This window comes from Procambarus clarkii, chromosome 25 (genome assembly GCF_040958095.1).
Source record: "Procambarus clarkii isolate CNS0578487 chromosome 25, FALCON_Pclarkii_2.0, whole genome shotgun sequence".
Lineage (NCBI taxonomy): Eukaryota > Metazoa > Arthropoda > Malacostraca > Decapoda > Cambaridae > Procambarus > Procambarus clarkii.
In genome coordinates, this window is record NC_091174.1 from 38,023,113 (window position 1) to 38,033,347 (window position 10,235).

General features: G+C 35.5%; 1 long non-coding RNA gene across 1 annotated transcript; it reads left to right on the forward strand.

Moving 5' to 3' along the window:
- Positions 1–8,498, forward strand: LOC138368404 (uncharacterized). Its single transcript, XR_011229583.1, has 3 exons — positions 1–204; positions 899–1,005; positions 8,060–8,498. It is a non-coding gene; the product is annotated as an uncharacterized lncRNA (long non-coding RNA).
- Positions 8,499–10,235: the final 1,737 nt, after the last annotated feature.

The following is a 10,235-nucleotide window of genomic DNA, read 5'->3' on the forward strand; positions in this document are numbered from 1 at the left end:
ATTCAAAATTCGTCAGTGTACTACATTTTTGTTGTTGCTTTTAGGTGTTGCTTTTAACCAGTGTACGTGGGTCTGATTGTGCAACCACGGTTCGAAGAATAATGAAGATATGAACAAACCGCCTGTGGTCACTATACAGTCTGGAAGGGCAAAAGATGAAATTGGCATTTCTACAAAAACAAGAACTATATAATGTTATTTTAAGTAAGTAACCAAAAAATTAAATAATTTTTTTAAAGTTTAAAATTCACTTAAAAATTTAAATTTTAAGTTAAAAATTTTTAACCAAAAAACTTAATATTTTTCATATTTGGAACCATTCCATAATATTTTCCCAAGCATAAATGATTATATTTCTATCACTTGCTCTTAAGATTGTTTCATTTAATAGAGGTTGGGCATAATTGTTCTCTGCTGCTAATAGAACTGACTGACTTAGCTATAGGAAAATGTAAACTTAATTGGTTTATCCATTACAGTATTTTGCAGTTTATTTCATGATCTTGTGCTTAATACTTGCATAAATAGTAAATTACAAAATGCATTTTTATATCATTAGTATTGAATAATAATAATGCAAATAATTGACTTATAAATGATGTACAATTAATTGGTAGGTGATATTATATTATTAATATTTTTTCATTCTTGCAAAGCCTTAACAAAGCCATTAACATGTTAATATAAACTTGATCACCTTCCACTTATTTTCTCATGTGCTACCTACATGTACAAAACCTTATTCCTAAATGCATATTTTGTTCTGAAACTTGTCCTTTATATGTTGTGTATCACCATCTCTGGAGAGTTTTATCTGATTGATGTATAAATTACTTTTAATTTTACAGAATATTATTGTTATACTGAATTTATTATTATAAATAACTTAATTTTACAGAATCATCTATCAACGCACATCCACAAGTTGAGGAGGAGGATGTGACCTTCCAGATGTCTGAAGTACTGAAACATGCACCAAACAGGCCTGGTGGATCTAGGTACAAGGTAAAATAATTTTTTTTTTTTTTTTTTTTTTTTACTAATTGTCTGATATATATATATATATATAATATATATATATATATATATATATATATATATATATATATATATTATATATATATATATATATATATAATGTGTCGTACCTAGTAGCCAGAACGCACATCTCAGCCTACTATGCAAGGCCTGATTTGCCTAATAAGCCAAGTTTTCATGAATTAATGTTTTTTCGACTACCTAACCTAACATTTTCAGCTACCTAACCTAACCTATAAAGATACAATACAATACAATACAATTTTATTTAGGTAAGGTACATACATACAATAAATATTTACAAGGATTGTTTGACTTATAGGTAGAGCTAGTACATACAATGCCTAAAGTCACTATTACGCAAAGCGTTTCGGGCATGATAAACTTAAATGACAAGCTTAATACTAATTGAGCATAATGAGTAGAATGAAAACAAGAAATGAAAACATAGATGAAGAAGCAGCACAAATACAATTATGTCGACAAACAGCGCTCTTTAAAGAAAAAAACAGACATTGGTTGACAATAGAAGGGTAAGGTAGGTTACAGGGAATTTATTAGGTATAGCTTCGCTTTTAACTTAAACTGGTTGAGAGAGGTACAGTCTTTAACATGGTTGGGAAGGTCATTCACACATTCTGGGCCCCTTGATTTGTAGAGCATTTCTATTTTGATTAAGTCGTACTCTAGGAATATCAAAACTGTATTTATTTCTGGTGTGATGCTCATGGGTTCTGATACAACCTTCTATGAAGCTTTTGAGATCAGGATTGGCATTATAGTTTAGCGTTTTATATATGTATAATACACATGAGAGAATGTGCAGTGACTTAATGTCTAACATATTCAGAGATTTAAGTAGGGGGTACCGAGTGATGTCTGGGGCCAGAATTGTATATTGTCCTAATAGCAGCTTTGTGTTGAGTAATTAGAGAACGTAAGTGATTTTGGGTAGAAGAGCCCCAAGCACAAATACCATAGTTGAGATATGGATAGATAAGGGAGTAATAGAGAGTCACCAGGGCAGGGCGTGGTACATAATATCTGATCTTAGAAAGAATGCCCACAGTTTTTTAAACTTTTTTTGATATGTTTAGAATGTGTCCCTGGAAATTAAGCTTGTGGTCAATGAGAATGCCAAGGAATTTGCCATCTAATTTGTTACAAATTGGGTATTGTTTATTTTGAGATTTATTTGATTAGAGGATTTATTGCCAAACAGAATATAAAAGGTTTTTGTCAATGTTAAGGGTGAGTTTGTTGGCAGTTAGCCACAGATGGACTTTATTTAGCTCAGTATTTACTGTGGCATTTAGAGCAAGGGGATCAGGACTGGAGTAAATGAAGGTTGTGTCGTCAGCAAATAGAATTGGTTTGAGGTTTTGGGAGGCATTTGGAAGGTCATTAATGTAGATGAGAAAGAGGAGGGGGCCAAGTATGCTGCCCTGGGGAACACCAATGTTGATGGGTAGGGTGGGAGAAATTGTATTATTCACAGAAACATATTGGAGCCTGTCAGTAAGGTAGGATTTGAGGTATTGTAGGGAGTGTCCTCTGACTCCATAATGATGTAATTTAAGAAGAAGGTTTTGGTGGTTGACAGTGTCAAAAGCTTTACGCAGGTCCACAAACAACCCAACAGGGAACTCATTTTTATCAAGAGCTGTATGAATCGAGTTAAGCATACTAATAAGTGCATCGTTAGTGCTTTTTTTGGGTCTGAAGCCATATTGGCAAGGGCTAAGTATATTGAGTTTGGCTAGATATGAGTAAAGCTGCTTATAGATTAGTTTTTCAAAAATTTTTGACAAGTTTGGCAGGATAGATATAGGTCTGTAGTTGTTAACATCTGTGAGATTACCACATTTGTGGACAGGCGTTACTCTCGCTTTTTTTAGAATATCTGGGAAGGTTTGGAGTTCAAGTGACTTGTTGAAGAGCAAAGCAATAGCAGGGGCTAAAGATCTGGAGGCTTTTTTGTAAATTAAAGTTGGTATCTCCTCAAGGGCACCAGACTTGGTTTTAAGGGAAAGGATTATCTCATTGACGTCAGTGGAATTAATAGGCTTTAGGTACAGAGACTGTGGATAGTTACCTGAAAGATAGTCATTAATGTCTGTACTGGAAGATGGAATATCATTTGCAAGGGATGAACCAATGGAAGAGAAGAACCTATTGAACTCAATAGCAGAATCAGAGGCTGAAAGCTGACCATCGTTATTAGACAGGAGAGTCGGTTTGTTATTTAAAGACTTCTTTGATCCCAATATTTGAGAAATTGTTCTCCAAGTTTGTTTAATGTTGCTCTTTATTTGGGTAAATTTATCTTCGTAGTGTTTAGTTTTGGCTCGTCTAATTATCTTAGACAGCAATAATGAGTAATTCTTTGAGAATTCTTTGGAGACAATTCCTAACCTATACTTCTTCTCAAGGTCATGTTTTTTATTAATAGATTTAAGTATTCCCTTTGTAAGCCAGGGATTGTTAAGCCTTTTGGTTGTGGCTTGTTTTGTAAGCATAGGACAGTGGGTATTATTAAGGCTAAGAGTTTTTTGAAGAAAAGATTGCACTGCTAGGTTGATGTCCACTATGTTGCTAGATAGGTTAGGTAGGGTTGGTTAGGTCGGTCATATATCTATATTAATTTTAACTCCAATAAAAAAGAATTGACCTCATACATAATGAAATGGATAGCTTTATCATTTCATAAGAAAAAAATAGAGAAAATATATTAATTCATGAAAGCTTTGCTTATTAGGCAAATCGGGCCTTGCATAGGCTGAAAAGTGCGTTCTGGCTACTAGGTACGACATATATATATATATATATATATATATATATATATATATATATATATATATATATATATTGGTGTATACTGGCAGCAGGTTTTCTTTCAAACATGTTCCATTGAATATGACCGCATATTCTGTATTTATTATTTTCTGTAAGTATAGTAAGGACAAGACAAGAACATATCGATGCCAACACAGAAGACAATGTCCAACATAACAGGCCAATTACACTGGATTAATCTTTGTGTTTAGATAGGAGATGCCTCGTATGGGCCAATAAGCCTTCTGCAGCCCCTATGTTTATCCCTTATGTATCCCCCCATGTTTTTCACCTTCATTGTATTATCACCTGACCTAATGCGGGTATAAAATCAACTAGTATTGTAAGATTGTTCACTTGAGAATGAACCATGGAGGTTCGAAACGTCGTGCAAATTATACAAATAAGTGTAATACACTCTATAGTAAATCACTTCTTTTCTTCACCTTAAAAGTACGAAAATGAGTTTTGGAGAACTCCTATTCCAATTAAGCCCTGATGCTAAGAAAATAGTTAGAGGGACAGAAGCCCTAAACCAGAAAATAATAAATACAGAATATGCGGTCATATTCAATGAAACATATATATATATATATATATTGTGTGTGTGTGTAATTACCTAAGTGTAGTTACAGGATGAGACCGTCTTCCCAGCACTCTTTGTCATATAACGCTTTGAAACTACTGACAGTCTTGGCCTCCACCACCTTCTCACCTAACTTGTTCCAACCGTCTACCACTCTATTTGCGAAAGTGAATTTTCTTTTATTTCTTTAGCATCTGTGTTAAGCTAGTTTCAATCTATGACCTCCTGTTCTTGAAGTTCCAGGTCTCAGGAAATCTTCCCTGTCGATTTTATCAATTCCTGTTACTATTTTGTATGTAGTGATCATATCACCTCTTTCTTCTGTCTTTTAGTTTTGGCATATTTAATGCCTCTAACCTCTCCTCGTAGCTCTTGCCCTTCAGTTCTTGGAGCCACTTAGTAGCATGTCTTTGCACCTTTTCCAGTTTGTTGATGTGCTTCTTAAGATATGGGCCAACTTCTGTTGTTGGGCACCACACAACAGCTGCATATTCTAGCTTTGGCGTAACAAAAGTCATGAACAATTTCTTTAGTATATCACCATCCATGTATTTAAACGCAATTCTAAAGTTAGAAAGCGTAGCATAGGCTCCTCGCACAATATTCTTTATGTGGTCCTCAGGTGATAGTTTTCTATCTAGAACCACCCCTAGATCTCTTTATCAGAATTCTTTAAAGATTTCTCACATAATGTATAGGTTGTGTGGGGTCTATGTTCTCCTGTTCCACATTCCATAACATGGCATTTATTAACATTAAATTCCATTTGCCAAGTGGTGCTCCATATACTTATTTTATCCAGGTGTAGCGAGTAGATTATCCCAATAATATACTCGCTCCAAATATAGTGTTAATATTCCTGTCAACCTTTGGAGATGAATGAGGTGAGGCGTTGCCCGGGCAACACGGTGAGGTGTTGCCCGAGCAATATAAGCAGCGGTGTAGCGAACATTGGCTAGTCTACTTTCAAGTGTGGTCTAGAGCAGACACTAAGATACTATATATATTTGGTCGAATATACAGAAGTACACAGGTGATACGTTGGTGTGAGTTGAGCGCACTGAGCGTTGGTACAGTATCTCGCAAGTGTCTGCTCTAGACCACACTTGAAAGTAGACTAGCCAATGTTCGCTACACCGCTGCTTATATTGCTCGGGCAACACCTCACCGTGTTGCCCGGGCAACGCCTCACCTCATTCATCTCTAAAGGTTGACAGGAATATTAACACTATATTTGGAGCGAGTATATTATTGGGATAATCTACTCGCTACACAGGTTTTCTTGAAGGGCATGACAATCATCTAAATTTCTTATCCTTCCTATTATCTTAGCATCATCAGCAAACATGTTCATGTAATTCTGTATACCAACTGGTAGATCATTTATGTAGACAATAAACATCACTGGTGCAAGAACTGAACCCTGTGGTACTCCACTTGTGACATTTCTCCAGTCCGATACATTGCCTCTGATTACTGCCCTCATTTTTCTATCAGTCAGAAAATTTTGCATCCATGTTAGAAGCTTACCTGTCACCCCTCCAATATTTTCCAGTTTCCAGAACAACCTCTCTATGTGGAACTCTGTCGAATGCCTTTTTTAGGTCCAGATAGATGCAGTCAACCCAACCATCTCTTTCCTGTAATATATCTGTTGCTCGATCATAGAAACTGAGTAAATTCGATACACAGGATCTTCCAAATCGAAAACCATACTGTCTGTCTGAAATTATATCATTTCTCTCCAGGTGTTCTATCCATTTAGTTTTAATTATTTTTTCCAATATTCCAATTCCAATTTTTTCCAATAATGTGTGTGTGTGTATGTATATTTGTGTTGTTGAATATGACCGAAAGTCATAGTCTTTCTGCCCCTCTCCTTACTGCTATTGTTGTTTCTCGCATCTTTGTATTGCTTGTATGTTTGGGCAATTTTTCCCCTTTCCCTAGTTCTGCATCTCTGCTTTAGTATAAATTTTGTTGTGCCATTATCATATATTTCACAAAACTTGACATACATCTCATTTACTTCATGTCCTAACAGCAAGTGTTTGTCAAATTCCTTAAGGAAATATCTGAGTTCCCCATAATGACCTCTCCACAAGTCAGGTTTTTCAACTGCTTCAAGCTCATTTTCTTCCAGATTATAATGCATTGCATACTTTATTCCCAAAAAGACATGGTCACTTTTACCCCAAGTTACCATGTCACTTGGGTAAAAGGAGGGAGGTACTGAAAGGAGGAAAAGGGAGGTACCAAAGGAGGGAGGTACTGAATGATAAATATATCTTTCTCTTTCCTGGTAAATATAATATCCAGCATGGAGACAACATCCCCTTCCCTCATCCTCGTAGCTTGTTTAACATTTAGAAACATGAATGTTTACAGGGTGAGGTTTACGAAATTATATATATATATATATATATATATATATATATATATATATATATATATATATATATATATATATATATATATATATATATATATATATATATATATATATATTATTAAATATGACCGAAAAAGTAAGATTAATAATTCTAACACGAATTTTCTCAATCTTTCGTACATTACGCTTCACTGTTGGAGGTAAATCAAAAATCACTTCTCCAAAATTAATTTTTATTTCTAGTCTGACGCGACACGGGCGCGTTTCGTAAAACTTATTACATTTTCAAAGACTTCACAAATACACAACTGATTAGAACTTACGTATCTCTGATTTTATATCTGCATTTGAGTGAGGTGGGAGGGGTGATGTGGCATTAACACAAGACAGAACAAGAGGGGATATTAATAGGGTATTAAAAGTATCAACACAAGACAGAACAGAAACAATGGGTATTGAATAGAAGTGTTTGTAGAAAGCCTATTGGTCCATATTTCTTGATGCTTCTATATTAATAGAAGAAATATTATTCAAGAAATATGGACCAATAGGCTTTCTACAAACACTTCTATTCAATACCCATTGTTTCTGTTCTGTCTTGTGTTGATACTTTTAATACCCTATTAATATCCCCTCTTGTTCTGTCTTGTGTTAATGCCACATCACCCCTCCCACCTCACTCAAATGTAGATATAAAATCAGAGATACGTAAGTTCTAATCAGTTGTGTATTTGTGAAGTCTTTGAAAATGTAATAAGTTTTACGAAACGCGCCCGTGTCGCGTCAGACTAGAAATAAAAATGAATTTTGGAGAAGTGATTTTTGATTTACCTCCAACAGTGAAGCGTAATGTACGAAAGATTGAGAAAATTCGTGTTAGAATTATTAATCTTACTTTTTCGGTCATATTTAATAATATATGTCTACAGGAAAGACTGCTACCAAAATATACTAATATATATATATATATATATATATATATATATATATATATATATATATATATATATATATATATATATATATATATATATATATATATATATATATATATATATATATATATATATATATATATATATATATATATATATATATATATATATATATATATATATATATATATATATATATATATAAAGTTTGTGTGTGTGTAATTTATATAAATAAATAATAATTAAATATTAATTTTGTTAATATCTTTTCAGGGAAAACTTGCAAGTACAATTCGTATACAAGAGGGGCAACAAGAGCCAGAGGATGTCTACTAAGGAAATATATAAGTCTTTATCCTCACACTCTTGATATATGGTCTTCTCTGGTCTCTTATTTTCTCTCCTCACAAATGTCCCTTTTTTATTTCTTTTACGTTTCTCTCCTGTTTTTCTTGTCTTTTAATCTCTCCTTTCCTCCTCTCTTCTAACACCTCTCGTTTCCTGTCTCTTCTAGCTTCTCTCTTCCTTTACTTTTTATATTTGTGGTATTCATTTATGTCATTTTTATCTTGTATATTTTTCTTGTATCATTTTCTTATCTTGTGTTTCTCTTCCCCTTCTCTTCAATGATTTCTCATTTCTCTCCTCTCTCTGTTGTTTCTGTTCTGTCTTCTCTCTCCTTTCTTTAATTTTGTTCTGTCACCTCTTTTGTTGTGTGTGTGTCTTTCTGTCTCTGTCTGTCTGTCTCTCTCTTTCTCTCTTTCTCTTTCTCTCTCTCTCTCTCTCTCTCTCTCTCTCTCTCTCTCTCTCTCTCTCTCTCTCTCTCTCTCTCTCTCTCTCTCTCTCTCTCTCTCTCTCTCTCTCTCTTTCTTTCTCTCTTTCTCTCGCTCTCTCTCTGGCTCTCTTGCTCTCTCTCTCTCTCTCTCGCTCTCTCTCTCTCTCTCGCTCTCTCTCTCTGGCTCTCTTGCTCTCTCTCTCTCTCTGGCTCTCTCTCTCTCTGGCTCTCTCTCTCTGGCTCTCTCTCTCTCTCTCTCTCTGGCTCTCTCTCTCTCTCTCTCTGGCTCTCTCTCTCTCTGGCTCTGGCTCTCTCTCTCTCTGGCTCTGGCTCTCTCTCTCTCTCTGGCTCTGGCTCTCTCTCTCTCTGGCTCTGGCTCGCTCTCTCTCTCTGGCTCTGGCTCGCTCTCTCTCTCTGGCTCTGGCTCGCTCTCTCTCTCTGGCTCTCTCTCTCTCTCTCTCTGGCTCTCTCTCTCTCTGGCTCTCTCTCTCTCTGGCTCTCTCTCTCTCTCTCTCTCTCTCTCTCTCTCTGGCTCTCTCGCTCTCTCTGGCTCTCGCTCTCTCTGGCTCTCTCTCTCTCTGGCTCTCTCTCTCTCTCTGTCTCTCTCTCTCTCTCTGGCTCTCTCTCTCTCTCTCTCTCTCTCTCTCTCTCTCTCTCTCTCTCTCTCTCTCTCTCTCTCTCTCTCTCTCTTTGGCTCTCTCTCTCTGGCTGTCTCTCTCTCTCTCTCTCTCTGGCTCTGACTCTCTCTCTCTCTGGCTCTGGCTCACGCTCTCTCTCTCTCTGGCTCTGGCTCACGCTCTCTCTCTCTCTGGCTCTTTCTCTGGCTCTGTGGCGCTCTCTCTCTGGCTCTCTCTCTCTCTCTCTCTGGCTCTGACTCTCTCTCTCTCTGGCTCTGGCTCACGCTCTCTCTCTCTCTGGCTCTGGCTCACGCTCTCTCTCTCTCTGGCTCTTTCTCTGGCTCTGTGGCGCTCTCTCTCTGGCTCTCGCTCTCTCTCTCTCTGGCTCTGGGTCTCTCTCTCTGGCTCTCATATTTCATTTGATTTAAAAATGTCTGAGATTTTTACTTAATCTAAGTTATATTGCATGGTGCTAATATGAATATTATACATGACTGTTTTTTCTTTTCTTTCTCTCTCTCTTTCTCCCTTTCTTTCTTTTTCTTTCCTTCTCTCTCTCTTTTTCTTTCTCTTTCTACATGAATATTATACTTGACTGTGTTTACATTCACTTGTAGATTTTTATTTTTAGTTAATTAGTCCTAAACTTTTGATTAATAGATTTTTATTATTAGTCATAGAAAAACTATAGTGTTATATGTATACTCGGAAAATTTTACTTGTTTTAGTTTTAAGTAACAATAACTGCTTGTAACGTCAGACTGATCTCAGCATGACATGAATCACAGGCTGCTTGATCACAAAATCTATTGTGTTCACATATTGCATATATAGATTTTTAAATTTTTACTTCTATATTCTGTTATAGATATAGTCTATATATTTCGAGCTATTACATATATTTTGTTCTATTACTCATTTTTAATTAAATAAATATAATATTTTAATTCTCTTTTTGTACCCTATTTATTTGTAATTTACACATACATATATAGGATGTCCATTTCTTTCTCAGATATGTCTTCTTTCTTTCTCTCCCTTTCTATTTCAGATATGA